Genomic DNA, 18,910 nt, shown 5'->3' on the forward strand with positions numbered 1-18,910 from the left:
TCTCAAAGCCAACTTTACTTCCTCTGAAGTATTCTCCTTTGGAGAATGCAGTTTCTTCAAATACCCCCTTTCCTACATAGGGCTTAACAATTTTTCAAGCAATTTCCTTCTTTTTCATGCCAGTTCTTACTGTAAGAAGTTTTAACTTGCCAACTATAACCATCAGTTCTGACCTTTTAGCCATTTTCCAATTAACCACTGAAGGGTTCTCTATGAACTGGTCAATGTTCATAGTTGCTGGGTTTTCTGCTGGTGATTTATACCTTCACCGTTTATTGTTAATTTCAAGCTGGAGGTTGAGTTAAACTCAGACGACTGATAACTAAGCACAAGTCAATCGGCCCTAAAGCTTCCAAATTGGTTTGATCCTTGAGTATTTCCTAAGTGTAAAAATACTTTTATAAATTTCTTGTTATCACATCTTCAGGTGGATATATATTAAATAATATCCAATGTTCCGAATAAATGTGACAGTTCATCATGATATATCTACCCGTTGGATTCTTAATTATTTTTTTCTCTTTTAATGGGTAATGTTTTGTTGATTAAAATAGCTTTTGAACTATAAGATGAGGAAAATGCATAACCCACCCAATCTCTCTTCAATTTAAAATGTTGCACCTCAGTTAAATCTGTTTCTCTTATAAATGCTCTATGTATTTTTATGTTTTTAAGTCGTCTTAATCATTTTTCCTTTTAACTTGATTCTGTATTTCATTAATATTAGTAGTTATAAATTTCAATGTCTTCATATTATTTTAAATTTATTCATGTATCCCCATTTCAAATGCCCCAACTCTATCCTCAAAATATATCTATTTGAAGATTATTCTTTTTGACGATTCTTGATGACACAAGTGACATAAAAATAGTAAGAATTTTAAAAAAGACAAGGAAAATTTTAAAAAGTCCTAATTGATTTGTCTTTACTAACTTATAAAACAACCACAACACCCTTAACATATTAAGGTATAAACATTAATAGTGACTTGATCCTGCAGCATATTATCCATGCTCCCCCAGAGAATTTATTGACATATTTTATATTATCCTACTCAGAGTGAACCTGAGGGATTGGGCTCATTCCCCCAGCCTGTGACACCTAGTAAGCTTTCAGATGGCCATGCTGAGGCTCCACTGCCTCACACTGGCGATTCTGGAGCGGGTCCAGAAGTCAGTCCATCCCACACTACAGACCCAGGACATGTACCCGTTCCCAAGGTTGCAAAGGAGCCATCTGTTTTGAGAAGAAGCAGCAGAATTCATCAACAACCTGATAGGCTGACATATTCATAAAGCATCTCATTATATTTTGATTGCATGCTAGATACTGTCGTATTTTGGCAGTTACATTATCCTCAATGCTGAACATGGTATCCATGTATCGCTTGCTTCAGTCTTTCCTAGAAGATGTTCTTTTGATTTTAACCCTTCATCTGTCGGGGATGGGGGAAAACCGTGGTGAATGTCTGCCAAGCTGCCTGTCTCCCCTCTGGCGAGCCTTGCTGTATTCACATTGGCTGGATATTATCTCTACTGTTAAGGACACTCCCCTTGGGTATAACTATATATGCACCTAATGTCTTTCATCATTGTACCATGAGTTCCTGCTAATAAAAGCCATGATTATTGTTTGACCTCATCGTCTTTCTCTACTTCATCAACAGGCACTTCAAAAAGCTCCTTCAAAATCTATTTTCTCTTTACAGTCAAAATGGTTCTTCCTTGCAAAATCACAATTAGCAATTTCACTTTTATGAAATGGAGGAACTAACCACACCTCTGTACTGGCTATAAACTTCTCAGTTAGGCTAGAAGATAGAATTCTGCTTTGTCTGATCTGCCTGATACCACTGCAACCTTACTCCATTTTTAACTCAAACTGTCTTTGTCTTCCTTTTTCCTCTAACACCACTTGCAATCTTTCTTTTCCTCTGCCACAATTTTTAACTCACTCCTTTCAAACACGAGCTTTGCTTTAATAGTTTTACACTCAGAAATTTCTCTAATTCTGCATCTTCAAACTTGCCCTCTTCTACATATTTCCTTGGTATAATTTCCTTTATCTCCACCTTCCTCAGGGATAAATTTCCTTCAGAATGTCCCAACAATTGAGCAATATTCACCAAATCATCCCTTTCTGCCTTCTGCAATTCTGTAGGAGATGGTGACTCAATAACCTGTTCAATATCCATTGCTGCTTTAACACACACACCCAAGGCTCTCAATTAGCTTGGAAAAAGGACTGTCTCATCCTAATCTAAATTTAATTGATTACAAAGCTCCAAATTCTGTGCTGCCTTCTGTAGCACATACATTATAAACTCCCCAGTTTGGTTAAGCTTTCTTAGTGCCAAATGTGGTATAACAAAATCTCGAATGACAAGTCCCCAATTTTGTTATGAACCGCACATAAAGTGCACCAATAGAAAATGAAACAGACCATGTTCAATTTTTAAAAACTAACTTTATTTCTAACTCTTAAAATATAATCTTAACTTTTAAACTATCCTTAACACTACACCTATCCACATCTATTTCCATATATGAGTGTGTGTGTGTGTGTGTGTGTGTGTGTGTGTGTGTGTGTGTGTGTGTGTGTGTGTCTGTGTCTGTGTTACCCAAACCATTAACCTCCAGACCATAATCTAGAAAGTTACTTCAAGATCAGTCTTTCAAATTCAGCGTAGAAACGTAGTCCTATGAGATTTGATGCCCAGAATTAATGATGAACTGTTGGGAAGACCAGAATTGTGGATGTGATAGATTCATTATTTATATATGTTTTGCCTTTGAAGAAATGTCCATCCTCACGGGTTCCTGATCCTTTTGTAGGCAAGACTCGAAGTGGGTGGCTTAATTTTACAATTCCTTGGCCGTGGTCTATACAAGTAACAAGGTGACCTCAACTGTTAGTCAGAATCACAATGAAGCACTTTGCTCCCCATATAAAGACCCTTATGGCATGGGTCAATCCACCAAAAAGGCCCAGTCATTCAGAGAGCATGCGTTTCATCATTAGATAGGAATCCTCTTGAATTTCACTTCCTTCTGCATTTTACAGAATGACTGGCCATAGAGCTGCTTCAAATAGCTGTTTACACTCCAGCAGTTAACATGGCCCTCCCTTGAAAAATCAGTGTCTTTGCAAATGTATCGAATCTGGAACAGACTGTGACAATCCTTCCCTCTGTTCTTTCAATATATCAAATTATCGTTGGACTGTCTTGTGCTTGGTGCTTGTGTGAAATGTTAAATGTTAACTGTGACCATTCAGGCAAGTTATTTCCGATAGTGAATACATCTGCCGTACAGCAGACAAAAGCAATTTCGTGTAATATGACACTGTTGTGGGTATATGACAATAAGTTTAAACTTTAATTTAGAAATCTTTCTGAAAGTCCTCCACTGGTATTCAACTGTCCCTCCACCTAGCTTGTGTTCAGAGAATTCAACAACATCGAGTTCCCCTTGCTTTGGCATAACAAACTGGTTATGTTATTATATGATATTATATGAAAAACTCAGTCATATTTAGATCAATCTTTCCAAGTGGATCCCAATCTAAAGAATGATAATTTTACCTGCATCATTGTACAGGAGCAGATCCAAGATAGCATGTTCCTTTGCAGGTTCAGTAATATGATAATAAGGAAAGCCAACCACGATGAAGTCCTCCTCCAGGCTGCCTGGACCAACCTGATTCGTCCAATCTATATCCATGTTAAAGACCCACACGATAAGAGCAGTTCCATCCTTGAATGCCTTTTATAATTCTTGGTTTATTGCTCGTGCCACTGTAATAATAGGTGGCCTCTAGTCAACTTCTGCTTTGATTTCTTTCCAGTTACTATTCCTAATCTCAATTTAAACGGACTCGACATTTTGCTCCTAACATCTTACATCACGTCTCACTATTACCCTGATGTCTTCCTTAACTAATAACGTTAGCACACTTCCCAATAGCTTCCTGTTTGCCCCTCATTATTACCTGATATCTTTGGATATTTAATCCCCAGTGCCCTCCACTCTGGAACCACAATGCCGTAGTAGTGGCCATTAAATCAGACCCCTTTGTACTGATTTATGCCACAGGTTCACTGACCTTGTTTATAACATTACGTACATTTGGATAAAGTGTCCAGAAACCCATTGAGCTTTCAAAATCCGGTCATCTTTGCTCTTTTGCAAGACATTTATCCCGTCTGCACTTGCTTTTCTCTTTTTTAACTTGTGATGTTAATCTATCGGAATATTGTATCCTGTTTATTGGGGAATCCTGAAGCTGCATATGAGGAGGTTCCAGAATCGGCAGTTCCTTTGTGTTTTCTGGGTGTTTTTTTTTTTAACTTTGAAGTGTCTATGCTGTAATTTATGATCCTTGCGATCATGTATGTTAATGATCTTCTCTCACAGCAAAAATTGAAATGATCTGATTCGGCAGTGCAGATCTATTTTACTCGATAAACTGAAACAGTTCTGGTCAATAGTACAGAGCCTTGAATGGGAAATAGACAGGTTCTGCTGAGAGGTAACATTCAATCAAACTAATTGTTTCCGTTTCCATAGGAGTCAATAAGGTGATCCTTATATTATTGGATCCTATATTGAAGTGGAGAAAATGGCAGCGCTCCTGGGACTGCTGTACGGGGCAGAAAATGTGAGAGCAGGGAGCGGAGACACAGCGCTCCCACGGGGTCCGCTTCATTTATGCTTTCAATGGCCAATTAAAGGACCTGACAGTAGTTTGATTAAAATCCCGTGACCTCAGGGGACATACAAAATTTTGGGGCTTCTGCTGGACAGAATCCATGAGGGGTTGCAGACTGAGGGAAGCGGAGAATGGACGCAGTTCTCCAAACGGCTAGGAGACCACCCCTATGGGAGAAAGGAAAGCAGAGGAGATGGGACGGTAACAACGGCAGCGAACCTGTGAGGGGTTATTTGGCTGAAGAAGCCACACAGGTGGCGGGCTATACGTGACTTGAGGCAAATAACGACGGAGGCTGTGGATGCTGGAGACGGGTGTTAATAGATTTTGATACAAAACTGTGGACTGCTGGGGACTGGCTCAAAAGTAGCTGAAGGGGTACCATGTGACAGAACCGTGTACAAGAGGGTGAAGAGGGCTTTGAAGGGTTCCTGATGGTATCAGAGATTTGAATCTGGACTTGAGCTCAAGGAGCCAATGGTTGGGCTGGACTATGCATTGCTGCAGAAGCGATGGAGGAGAATCCACGGACACTCGGTGACTCTGGGAGGACTCTCTTTAGAAATGTTGCATCTCTTTCAGGAAATTTCTACCGATGGCAAAACTGTCTGCAACAATTTCTCGTAATCTGGTCCAGTTTTCAAATACATGACAATAAATTGAATCTGGACTCTTAGATCTTGACATTTGAATTCTAATTTCCTTTCTACGAGGGTCAGTGCCGCCCTTCGCTATGTCCATCTTCTCCAAATACAGATTCTTCACTTTTATCTGTGTGGCATCAACTACACTTGACAACGGTGCCAGAAAGAAGAGATCATCATGAACACGAAAGGGTCAGAAATACTGCGGGTCAATATAAATTGTCCAGATGTGGAAAAGAATTGGATAGCGGTGAGGGAGTGGAACATGCTGCTTCTTTAATGGTAAAAAAGCCGGCTGTATTTGTCATTTTCCATTAAATAAAACGGTACCGGTGTGGTCTGGAAGGTTATGGTCATGGTGCAGATCAGTGAAACAAAGCAAGATAATAATTAGGCCAATATATTAGCCGAAATGTCTATCTATTCTGTCGTGTCCAGTGGATTGTTGTTGGTCAGTCGGCCCTTCTACTCTGTGCGGAAACATCATTTCCATATTCCCACTGACCTGCATGCATTGCAAGAGCAGAAGTGAAACGTTGATCTCAAGACTTTTTTCCAGCTCCGCCCATAGAGGCGGAGTTCACTACCGATCAGTGGGCCCAGGTATGATGAAACACCACTCTCATCCATGGGCGTCTCCATGGGCGTCTCCGATTGATTGCTCACTTCGCCACCTTGATCGTCCGTCTATCACTGGGCAAGGAGCAGGAAGCAAACAAAGTGGCACGGAAACGGATTTATACATTTATTTTCAGTTTTATAACCGCCGCCTTTCCTCATTGCCTCACACACGGATGATGCCAAGCTCTTGCTGGATCAACTACACTGGAAGGCGGCAGAAATCATTAAGGATCCATACCACCCAGCACATGCTTTGTTCTCGCTGCTGCCCTCAGGAACGATGTGTATATGCCACAAGACTCGCCCCACCAGGTTCAGGAACAGCTGCTCCGCCTCCACCATCAGACTCCTCAACAACAAACTCAATCAGGACTTCATTTAGACCCCTCACTTGTGCAATTGATTGCTTTTTTTATTCTCTTTGTATTGGACAGATAGGTTCCATTCGTTATCTGTTTACATTTCTTTACCTGTACATGTTGAGTGCAGTGTTTTCGCTAACATTAGGTGGTAATTCTGACTCGCCCACAGGTAAAAGAATCTGAGGGTTCCATGTGATGTGTGTACTCTGAGAATAAATCTGAATATCAGATTTTCCAACATTTCTTTAATACCTGTTGGCTTTTAAATTACATCTGTTTGAATTAGCGGATAGGTTTCGCGGTTAGGATGTGTAACCAACACTCGTTAGGTGTCTGTCTGCTAATGGTTAACATTTCTTCATATACCTGTTGGTACACTCGGATCTAAGGTTTCATACATTTGGCGATGAGCGTCACCGGGCATTTCACCACCTCCATCAGCTCCTTTCGAAATGTTCTCAGGGTCAGTACATAAATCCCCATGTTTGTGCAGGTACTTAGAAGCGGGACCATGAATGCGATTGCTGGAAAATCACTGCCGACGAAGTACTCAGCGCCTAAAACACGCTCAGTCACAACGTATACAACTAAAATACTCCACAACAATATGAAACTGCCAGATATGCTGAAAAGTAAAACAATGGATTTCCTCCGTTTCCCGATCTCCGGGTCATTCTCTCCATTTCTGCGGCCCCTGAGCTTCTTGCGGGCCCGACCAGAGAGAAAAATATATCTGCCGGTCAGTGCATTGAAGAATAAAATCAATACAAATGGGAGGAAAAGAGTTAAAGAAAATATGAACAAATCAAACGAAGCCCATGTGGGTGAAGTCAAAAATGCCTTATTCCAGACACAAACCCGCGGTTTACCGTTAGTGATAAAACCTGGGTCCATTGTAAAGTACCAGGGACAGTTTGTAACACAGCTCAGCACAGTCACCGTGCCGAGAAAAAGTGTCGCCGTTCTCTCGGTGCAATATTTTATTTTAACATATTGGCAACAAATGGCAACAAACCGATCGAATGTAAAACCCAGTGTGAACCAGAACGACATCATTGTTGTTGCCCATATCAGGACCCAGTTAAGAGAACACACGGGGGTAATGGTCAGGAATGAAAATGGGAAATATATTCCAACAATGTTCCTTAAGATGACATCATGGATGTTCAGCAAGAGGTCAGCCGCTGCAATCCCCACAAGGTAACGAATGATACAATTGGAGAGGCTGCACTTTCTTCGTGCCAAGGTCACAATCGCCACCAAGTTAACTTCAAGGAAAGAGAAAAAAATAGATGATAATGGGATCGCAATACACCCGTCCACGTATGTTTTTCTGGCCGTGGAATAAATAATTTTTGAAAATTAAACTAATTATCTTTAATTACTGGAAAGAATCGAAGAAATCAATATATGTTTTCAGCACAGCTCCATTTAACAAGTGATTGCGCCAAAATCTGGTGCAAAATACGTGAAATATGTGAGTTCTCCATGAGATTAAATGTCTTTTTTTTGTCAATGTCCGTGATCTGGATCTTATTTTTTGATAAATTGAATAAGCTATTTTGCTGATTACAGAAAAATCGGAGCCATTGTGGACACCAATGAAGATTCAGACTAAATGGGAGAATAGACATAAATGGCAGATGCAGTTTAATGCAGACATTTTGGAAGGGCAAAAAAAGATAGGAAATACACAGTAAAGGGGAGGGCACTGAGGATCGTGGAGCAGCAAAGAGATATGCGAACATTGATACATTGTTACTCGAAGGTGGTGTCACATGTGCACAGTGTTGCAAAGAAGCCTTTTGGCATCTTGGACTTTATTAATCATAATATTCAGTATAGGAGTTTGGATGTTATATTGACGTTTGTTAAGACGGTGAGCCCAAATTTGGACTGTTGTATGGAGTTCTGGGTACCTAATTACAGGAAGAATATTGTTAAGTTTGAAATAGTGCAGAGAAGCTTTACTAGGATGTTGGCAGGTCTTCAGGAGTTGAGTTACAGGGAAACATTGAAGATGTCAGGAATTTTTTCCCTTGGAGCGATGAAGAATGTGTGGAGATTTGCTAGAGGTTTACAAGATTAAGGGAAATATAGACAGATTGGATGTCAGTCGGCTTTTTCCACTTCGATAGGAGGAGATAAATATGAGATGACATTGTTTTAGGCTGAGAAGGGAAAGGCTAGGTGGAACATTAGGGGAAAGTTATTCATACTGAGTGTGCTATGAGCTGCCATTGATCTGGTGAATGTGGGCTCGATCATAAATTTTAAGAACAAATGTGAAATTGGAATAAAAAACATGGATGGGATTGGTCTGGAGGGATATCAAATGGGTATATGACAATGGAAGTTGCAGAAAAATGGTTGGTGGGGCCTAAAAGGGTCGAATGACCTATCTTCTGTGATGTAGCATTCTATGTTTCAATGGTTTTTCCATCAAATTCACTATTTTAACTGTACATTGACTAATATACCAGTGATGTATATGGATATACTAAATTGCATTTAAAATCATGTTAGTGGAACAATCAACAGCCAACAAAGGATAAGAGGGTGAGTACAAATATTATGTATTTAAGTAGATCATGTGATGGATATGATGGTAGCATCTACTAGATGGTTTGCAGGTGCATCAACATTTAATTTCAATGTGAACAAAGCAATGTACAAAATTGGTGCAGAGGGCAGGGGTTTAGATTTCTAGATGTTTGTGATATCTTCTGGTGAAGGTATGACCTGTACAAAAAGAGGAAGGTGGTGGGGGCAGGGGTGGTGGTAATATCCTGGCAGGCAGGTATTGTTCAGCAGTGGGGGAGGGTTGAAACTAATTTGGCAGGGGTTTGGACCATGGGAAGCAGAAAGTGAGTGCAGAGATTAAGGAAGAAAGGGTTAGGGTAGGACAAAAGCATGATGCTATGTGCTCTGAGTTGGCGAGGAAGAACAGGCAGTGTGCAAAGCATAGAGAGGGTCTAGTTAGAGGGGTTGCAATGTGCCTTTTTCAACACTTTGAGTATTAGGAATGAAGGGGATGAACCTCGAGCATACATGGAACTACGATATTGCAGCCATTACAGAAACTTGGCTACAGGAAGGGCAAGATTGCCTGATACAGGTACCTGGGTTTAGATACTTTAAAAAATAATAGGATGGGATGTAGAAAATAGAGGAGTGGTCACGGATAGTATAACTGCTATAGTAATGAAGGATGTTGCATAGGGAGTGTCCATTGAGTCGGTGTGGATGGAAGTCAGAAATAGGAAGAGAGCTACCACTAGGCTGAGTGTAGTCTATAGGCCCCTATATAGCATTCAGGACACCAAGGAGTAGATAAGCAGGCAGATTTTGGAATGGTGTGGGAAATACAGAGTTACAGTTATGGATTATTCAACATCTCTAATAATGATTGGCAGAGAATGTTGACTGGGTGGCTAGAGGATACACCACACTGGATCTGATTCTGGAGAGTAACCTGATCAGATGGTGGACCTCTTGGTGGCGGAGAATTCTGGTAACAGTGACCACAATTTCCATAGTTCCACCTTAGCCACTGAAAATGACATAAACAGTCAAAATGGGAAAGTGCTTAACAGGAGAACAGTAAATTTGGAAGGGATAAGCCAGGAACCAGCGAGAGTAAATTAGAAACAGATGTTTAAGGGCGAAAGTGCAGAGGTAACGTGGAGAACTTTTAGGGACCATGTGTGCAGGGTTCAAGATAGGTTTTCCCCACAGGGATAAGGAAAAGATTGTAGGAAAAGGGAACCATTGCTGATGAAGTAGGTGAGGCAGTTAAGTCAAGAGGCAGAAGGAAGAATACTTTAAATATAGGAAATAGGAAACAGAAGGTGCTCATGAGAAGTGTATGGTAGGCAGGAAGGAGCTTCAGAAAGGGCATGAGAACTTGAAAGAGGCATAAGAAGGCCTTGGCATGTGGAGTTAAGGAGAACCCCAAGTAAGTCTATGTGTACATAAAGAACAGAAGGATTACGAGAATCAAGGTGAGGCTGATAAAGGATAAGGGAGGCACGATATGCCTGGAGTCAGAGGAGGTTGGGAGGTCCTAAACGAATACTATATGTCAGTTTTCACAAGAGAAAAGGACAGTGATCACAGTGAGTTTGAAATTGAACAACCCTGCATGCTAGAGATTGTGAAGATTAAGGAAGCAGATGTGCTGGAATATCTTAAAAACACCAAGATTGATAGTCCTCAGGACTGGCCGATATATACCCAGGGTCGAGATAGCTGGGACATTAGCTATGATTTTTTAATCCTCTTTTGCTATGGGAGAGGTTCCAGAGGATTGGAGAATGTCAAATGTTGTCCCCTTGTATAAAGTAATAGGAAGAAACCTGGGAATTATAGATCATTGAATCTTACGTCAATCATGAGCAAAATAATGGAGAATATTCTTAAGGATAGGATCTTAGATCATTTGGAGAACTAGAATCTGCTCAGGGATATTCGGAATGCCTTTGTAAAGGGAAGGTCATGCCTCACAGGTCTAATTGAGCTTTTTGAGGAGGTAACATGAAATTGGTGAGTGGAGTGCAGTGGGTGTGCTTACATGGACTTTAACAAAACATTTGGCAAATCCACCATGAGAGACTTATCCAGAAATTCAGGAGGCACAGGATTAGTGGAACCGTGGCTGTGTGGACAAATAATTGATTTGTATTAAGATAGCAGAGGATAATAGTGGAAGGAAAGTATTCTGCTTGCAGGATGGTAACTAGTCGAGTGCTGCAGGAATCTGTTCTGGGGCCTCTGGTCCTTGTGACTGTGACAAATGACCTGGAGGAACAGGAAGAAGGATGTTCAGTAGGGTTTCATTTGACATGAATGTTGGTGAAGTTGTGAAGGAAGCTGAGGATTGTCAGAGGTCACAAGAGGATATAGACAGAAAAGTTGAAGATGGGTTTCAATCTGGAGATTTCTGAGTTGCTGCATTTTCAAAGTACTATTCAGAATACCGAGTACAGGGTTAATGGTCAGTTGCTTAAGAGTGTGGATGAAAAGAAGACCTTGGGTTCCAAATCCTTGCATACCTCAAGGTCACCGTACAGGTTGATGGGATATTTTAGGCCTATGGGATAGTCGTATTCACTAATAGGGGGATTGAATCCAAGAGTAGAGAGCACACTTCGAGCATGGTGTGTAATTCTGGTCACTTCATTATAGGAAGGACTTGGAAGCTATGGAGAGGGTGCATAGGAGAATTTCCAGGATGTTGCCTTGATTGGGAAATATATCCTGTGAGGCAAGGTTAGCAGAGCTGGTATTTTTCACTTTGGAGCATAGAAGGTTGAGAGGAGACTTGACAGAGGTCTACAAGATAAGGTGCTTGAGAAGCATCAGTTTCCATGGGAAGGACCAACAAACACAAGATAACATAAGTACAAAGTTAAGGGAGGGCAGTTTTGGGGGTGTCATCCGGGGTAAGATTCTATTTATACAGAGAATTGTGGATACATGGAATACCTTACTGAGGGTGGTGCTGTAGGCTGAAACATTGGGAGCATTAAAAACTCAGAGAGACACGTGGATGAAAGGCAAATAGAGGGTTATGGGGTAGGGAAGGTTTAGCATTTCTTTTTCGAAGGAATATATGGTCGACACAACATCGAGGGCCGAAGGGTGTGCACTGTGCTGCATTGTTCTATGTTCTATGAAGAGGCAAAAATTAGAGGTGACGCCATGGGTTGAATTTTTACAGTGAGAGTTGTAGGTTCTTGGAATGCCCTGACAACGATTATGGTTGGTGCTGTATAATGAGGAGATTTTAGGGGATCCCAGGATGAAAAAAAAACAGTTAAAACTGAATGGATAAATTTAGACTTCATTGGAAAGAGGTGTAATTTATCAATGGGGAAGTGAGGTGGGTAGGTTGGGTCGAGCGATGAACGCGAGATAGGACTAGTTGAGATTGAATAGGTAGGGGAAATATTACAGGGTGAAGTGATCTGGGTCTCCAGAATGTCCTTACCACATATCCAGAACGTGGTAAGGAATGATCACAGCACATGGAACTTTATTCCAAAAGGACAGCATTATTTTCCAGAAAAGAGAGGCTTTACTGTAATATACAGGGGATTGGTGGAGTCGTGTCTGGAACAATGCGCACAATTCAATGGACACCGAAAAAAACCCAAATGTAGCATGGTCAGAAGGAGTCGAGATAAGGTTCAGCAGATGATGTAGTGATATGATAGAGTAATTCTTGCAACAGACTCAAGAAAAGTTGTGTCTGTGTTCGTTGCGATTAGGAAACATGATATGTTTAAGCAATCAAAGGATACCCACGCACACAAACTTCAGGCAGACAGCACCCGAGGTCAGGATTTCCTGTGCTTGGAGCCAGCCGTTCCTGCTGCAGCTGCTCAACTGTGCAGCCTGTGGGAGAGGGGAAGCTGAGAATCGGACAGGGATATCAGTAATGAGGTACACGAGCAATACAAGGACCGTACACAATGACCAACAGATGCCAGACCACCTGAAACAATAAACATTGGCAGAAAAACGAAAGCGATTTAATGAACATCGAAGTTCACGGTGAACTGCATTGAAAGATCTATGGGGTGTATGAGAGGCAACGTTGATTTTCACTTAAAATAATTAAGGGCTGGGAACTGAACTCTAATTCCACTTAATTATCTGTTATCCACAATCAACACGACAACACGTGCAGGTCCCTTTCCTCCACCTTATTCATGAGTTCCCTGCAACAGTAGATTCACCTTCAGGATCGATGTCCCGCAGCGCATGGACATATTCCCAATCATAAAAGGTATCGCTTTTCTCCAATTATGTTCGATCACAGACACCGGATTCCCAGGATGGAAATCCATGCAACAACGGGGCACCACTTCTCTGGACAGGAATTTACTTAAAACAGGAATAGCCGATCCCAAACATTCAGAAAATGAAAAGCTGCACCAATCCTTGAATGGAACCACAGATGGAAATATACAAACTCACTCTGGATGTTGGAAATATGAAACAAAATTGAATATAACAGAGAACTTGAAAATATTCAAATATGCTGTGCAGGTCCCAGTCGGGGACAATAAAGAGCATCGCCCAGATATTTTTTGAATATTTTATTTATAGTTTTAAAAATTGAACTCATCTGTCACCAACACTTTTTAACAAATCTGTGTCAATTTCAGCTTATCCTAATCTCATCTATGCATATTCTTTGTCATGTCCAAGACTAACACTCCTTTCCCTTTTTCCCTTCCCCACCCTATTCCCTCGACCTCAAATACTTAACACAAAGACGAAAATAAGAAACCTAAAAAAAAAACAATTAAGACATTAAAAAGTACAAAACACAGGGGTAAATCATATCAAGGAGTTATGGGTATGGCCTGGACCAGCAGCTAGAGATTGGGGGGTGTTCACTTTGTTTTCCTGACTTTTCCTGGCTGGACTGAGGCGGACACCGTGCCCTCAACCCCCTCTCCAGCCATTGTGAAGGAATCGGATTGAGCCAGACCGCGTGGCAAAGATGTCTTTTTTACACAGCCGTCCTCCTATATGTCTCAGATACGGCTGCCATTCTTTTATGGAAGTTGCCATACGTTCCCCTCAAGTTATCGGTAACTTTTTCCAGGTTAACTCAGGCTTGCAGCTTCCTGCTCCATTTCGCAGTACTCAGGCAAATGTCAGATTTCCTGGCTGCCGCCAACGCGATCATTAGGAATTGAATTTGGAAGCATCATTTTAAGTTTTAGGTCCATAATTATTACCCAGCAAAAACAGGTCAGGGTCCTGTGGGAATTCTTTACCAATAGTTTTCCCTAGGAATTCACCAAATTCTCGAGTTCAGTCCAGAAAGACCTCACTATGGTACATATCCACGTCGCATGCACTAAGGTACCTATCTCAATGCGGCAGCTAAAACAATGATCCGACAGATCAGTTATTGACCCGCATATTTTTTGCGAGTCAGGTACAGTTGATACAAAAAAATTATATTGCACTAGCCTGTATCTGTACCTGGCATTGATCACTGCTGTCATGCTGAGCTGAGCAGCATCGCTCATCAATTATTAATCCTAAATCCGACTCACACCTCTGTCTGGATTTATGGTGACCGTTTGCGTCCTTCTTCTTGGAACAGGGAATACATTGGCAAAATGAATTTCCACGTGATCCCCTTTCGAATCAAGGTCTCTAAGTCACTGCACTTTGGTAGGCACAGTTGGACCCAATTTGATCTGCAAAAAACGATACTATCTTAAGGTAGCAGTGGAATATCTTATTTTACAAATTGTAATTCTACCTAAGATGCTCAAATGACATTAATTTTCCTTGATTTTCCTTGATGCCATTCCAGCACCAGGTGTGTAGGATCCTATTACCCATTGTCAAAGATGTTAGCCGGTTTGGAGTTAGGGGAATTTCTGGAGACAACCCTAGTTTTATTCCTAAATACTGATTTAGCTCACCCAAAATGTGAATAATCTGCTATAGTATGGCACTGTCTGTTTTCCAAGATAGCAATTTGGCATCCCCCTTGGATATAAAGTCCTCTGCTACTCTCAAGCCTACCAAGCACAGACCAATTTATACCAAGGATTGTACCTCTTCCCCCACCTGCAAAGAGTGAGGACATGAATGTTATTGGGCTGACCAATAGTATTTGTTAAAGACCGGCATCTGTAATCCACCAAGACTAGAGTCACAGGTTAATTTCTCGATAGAGATCCTGGCTACCTTCCTGTTCCATAAGTATTTTTGTGGAAAAATTGCCCCTGGGCAATGTCACAGGCAAGGTCTCAATGAGATATTGGAGTCTTGGCAACGCATTCTTTTTTCATGCAGTTAACCCTGCACATCTGTTTAGGTCCTCCTCGAATTTTTCCCAGCAAGGGGAATTTAATTTATGCAAATTATTTAGATTATTATCTATTTTAATTCCCAGGTACAGGATCCCATTTTGTGGCCACTTTAGGTAAATATTTACCTAAAGTCTCCCCATGGTCTTCCAGAGTAGAGGGCAGCTTCGACAATGGATTTATTGGGTCTGTCAAATATATCAGAACATCATCAGCAAATAAACTGATTTTATGTTCTTCTTGTGCCACTTGGAACTGCTTAATGTGTGCATCCTAATGAATGGCATCAGCCAAAGATTCCATGCCAGTATCAACAGAGCTGGAAAGAGTGAGCATTCCTGTCTGCTTGACCTTGTAAGCGGGAAGGCTGAAGAAATTTGCCCATTAATCACAACTTTTGCTTTGGGTGCATAATACAGCACTTTTATCCAACTAATCCTATCACTATTTTCTCCAGGACTATGAATAAAAAGTTCCACTTTAACCTGTCAAATACCTGTCCTGTATCGAGTGGAATGGCGAGCCACCACCCACCCCGAACTATTTCTGGCTTGCATCAAATGTATTCTACTTAGCAGTCTGCCCAAGTTGTCAGTTGCATGCTTTTTTGCACAAAGCCCATTTGATCTTTCTTGGTTAGTTCTGGCAAATGCTTCGCCAATCCGCCAGATAAACTTTATCTGGAGTGGAAGTGCAGTTAGACTCACAAAACAGATCTATCTGTGCTCTTACAAATCTCCAGTTTCTTTAACAGCAATGCATTATGATGCCATCTGTATACCGTTTCCTGTTTGTCCGGCATCTTTATCCTGACTACTAAAGGTGAATGATCTGAAAGTAGACTCACCATGCACTCAATAAGCTCTATATGTGTTAAAGCCAGGAAAACATCTATTCTAGAGTAGGAGTAATGCTGAGTCGAGTAGAAACAATAATCAGATGCTTGTCTCCACACATCTATCGAGTTCATATTCTTCATACTGCAAATAGTGCCAGTGGCCATCTGTGTTTTCACTATTATTTTCATTGACTTGTCCAAAACAGGATCCAAACAAAAGCAAAAAAACTCCACAAATTAGAAAATTCTCTTTTGCTTCTGCCAATCAGGAAAATGTCCTGCCTAAGTTTTTCATCATCTATATTTGGGTCGTATAGATTGTCCAGGGTCCAGTACTTGGAAAAAAATTGACAGTGCACCACTACAAATCTACCTTTTTTATCCATTCATTGGAACACTCCCTGACCAAAATTGCCACCTCCTTGCTTTCAAACCGAATGAGAAAGCCAGTACCTGGTCCACCCATCTTCTTTTGAATTTTTGGTGTTCGACTACTGTGAAATGAGTTTCTTGGAGGAAAGCTAGGTCCACTCCCAATTTCTTTATGTACGACAGGACACTTTTTCTCTTAATCTTTCCATTCAGACTATTCACATTGAAACTCGGAAATGTTATGCATTTAGCCAGTTGTCGTACCAATATTTCCTTTGTCGCTCAGAGATCCTTCCTCATTCAGCCCCTTATTATGAGCCATCCCTACTCAACAGCCACATCATTTCACTGAGTTACAGACATCCGCTTTCAATCACCTAAATTGTCCACAACTCAGTCAGGTTTGTATTTTCGTTAGGCTTTGTCAGGTATATTCTACGCTATGACCGTGCCTGAAGAAGTAGAAGCAGCCCTTTAAATTGCCGTTCAGGTGGCAGCGTTTAAAGCGCAACGCTGGCCACCTGAATGACGCATGATGCACATGATGCGGCTCTGAGCACAATGGGGCTCCTGCCCAGTGTCAGCTGTGATCAGTAGCCTGACCCTTTTACGGCTAAATTCAGGCGGCTGGGGGAGCCACTGAGCTGGGCTGATTATCCCTCTCGGAGGAGGGAGTCGTCGCTCCCTCTCCTGCACATTCAGATGGCCTCCAAACAGCCGCATATTGCCTAAACATGCGGCTTGACATGCTGGGCAATTGGTCACCTGAAAGTGCCTTCTGTTTCAATCTAGAAGAAGTCTTTCACTTGATCCAAGAAAGGGTTGCTGAAGAATATCTCTAATCCAGCCAACATCCATGCGCAGAAGCGATCAAAGTTTCGGGTTTACGAGACCCAAATAGAAGAGTAAACTTTCCAACTATCAAAGAGGAAAGAAACAAGGGAGGGGCCCAGAGCTGATGGAGAAGAGGACGGAGGATGAGAGAGGCGGAGAAACAGTGAAGAGTCAGATTGGGGAATAAAAATGAGGAAGTCAATGGGGAAAGAAACTTTGGAGAGTAAAAATATATTCAGGTGTAAAATCACGACCGAAGGGGAAACGTGCAATCTGATTCACTCAAATCTAAAAGAAAACTGTCGACCATTGACTGGTGATCCCTCCAGAAACAATGCTTGTCCTACTAATCTATTACAGAATTTTCATTCTGACTGTGGGAATATTCAACGACTTCAGTGAATCTCGAGCCCGGACGGATGTGAAACTGAACAAGTTCTCAGTCAGCTGAGCGACCACCGCGGAATCACACCGTGCCAGACAATTCACATCCAATCTCTTGCCGTTCAGTGAGAAATAAAGTCGTTGAGAGCAGGTCAGCGTCGTTCAGTTCTGCAACAGCGACCAGATCCAGGAACACCAACCCCACCGCCCTGGATTGCTTGACCGTGAATTTAGCAGAACAAGCTCATCAGCGTGTGATTCCACCCTGGCCACAAACTCAGCCTGTCAACTGCTGTCGTGTTCATGGGACTTGTCCGCACATTGAACTGTGAAAAGGAGGCCTGGCAACTTTACCGAGATAACGGCTTGGACTGAGACACCGGGTTAATTTAAAGGAAACCCCATCATTGAGCAGACGTCGCTCATCGATTTAATACCTATAATACCGCATCCCATGAATGCGGTCCACATCCAACACCAGCAACTGGCTGGCTGACTGGGAAAAACACGCCGGGTACATTTGCTTACCTGGAACACCGACAGCTGCCACAACAGGATAATAAATGGCAATGATTTGACTTAGTAACCAGGCTCCCATGTTCTCAGAGAAGTGACAAATCAAACGTCAATGAAACACATTTTTAACGGCATCTCTTCTTATAGAAGAGAGGAATCTCCAGCCGCACGGATCTCTTGGTAATTGATGTGAGTTGTATTCAATGAACAAACTAGTTATGTCACCTGCTCCCAGAATAACAGCAATGTGGGGATTGCAGACTCAAAGTGGAAGATCCACCATCAAAAGGCATCGTTTGGATGCCATGTCAGTGAGCAATGATGACATGTATCTGGATTGTGAGAGGGTTGATGTACACTCATTGGGTCACTGTGTTTCCCATGTTTCTGCATCTGAAAGTGCTCTGTTCTGGTCGCATGAATGTGTGGATCCATAATAACTGAGGGTAAACTGTGAACTGCACCGCAGTCGAGGAAAGCAATTGGAAGACAGTATAAAGAGACGCCAGTGTCACTGGAGTTATCAACATTTACTTTTATCCTGACTCAATTCCTACTATTGGTGGGAATAATAAGATATCTTATGCTTGGAGTCAGAGGAAATGTGATAAATGAAGATTCTGCATCAGTATTTACCCAGGAGCGTTACATGCAAAATCAAGATGAGGAGAATGGTGTGGAAAAGGCTCGTGTGCTGGGACGTTTGAAAGAAAAGAACGAGATGGGTCTATTTCCGACATAAGTCGTGACAGACCTCGTTGATGATAATTTATTTCAAA

At 41.6% G+C, this 18,910-nt stretch overlaps 2 long non-coding RNA genes across 10 annotated transcripts in view; one reads left to right on the top strand and one right to left on the bottom strand.

Annotated features, from left to right (window-relative positions):
- LOC138750902 (uncharacterized) overlaps nt 1–18,910 on the top strand; it is a 160,339-nt gene that overhangs the window by 62,753 nt on the left and 78,676 nt on the right. The gene's annotated exons all lie outside the window — the stretch shown is intronic.
- Nucleotides 7,249–16,916, bottom strand: LOC138750901 (uncharacterized). 5 transcript variants are annotated; one of them, XR_011349581.1, is made up of 4 exons: nt 16,035–16,916; nt 14,346–14,566; nt 12,648–12,837; nt 7,249–7,606 (listed from the first exon to the last, which is right to left on the bottom strand). It is a non-coding gene; the product is annotated as an uncharacterized lncRNA (long non-coding RNA). The 5 variants fall into 5 exon arrangements; XR_011349583.1 differs by having other exon boundaries at nt 7,250–7,606; nt 12,648–12,737; XR_011349582.1 differs by having other exon boundaries at nt 7,250–7,606; nt 12,652–12,754.

This window comes from Narcine bancroftii, unplaced genomic scaffold, assembly GCF_036971445.1.
Source record: "Narcine bancroftii isolate sNarBan1 unplaced genomic scaffold, sNarBan1.hap1 Scaffold_301, whole genome shotgun sequence".
In the NCBI taxonomy this organism is placed as follows: Eukaryota; Metazoa; Chordata; class Chondrichthyes; order Torpediniformes; family Narcinidae; genus Narcine; species Narcine bancroftii.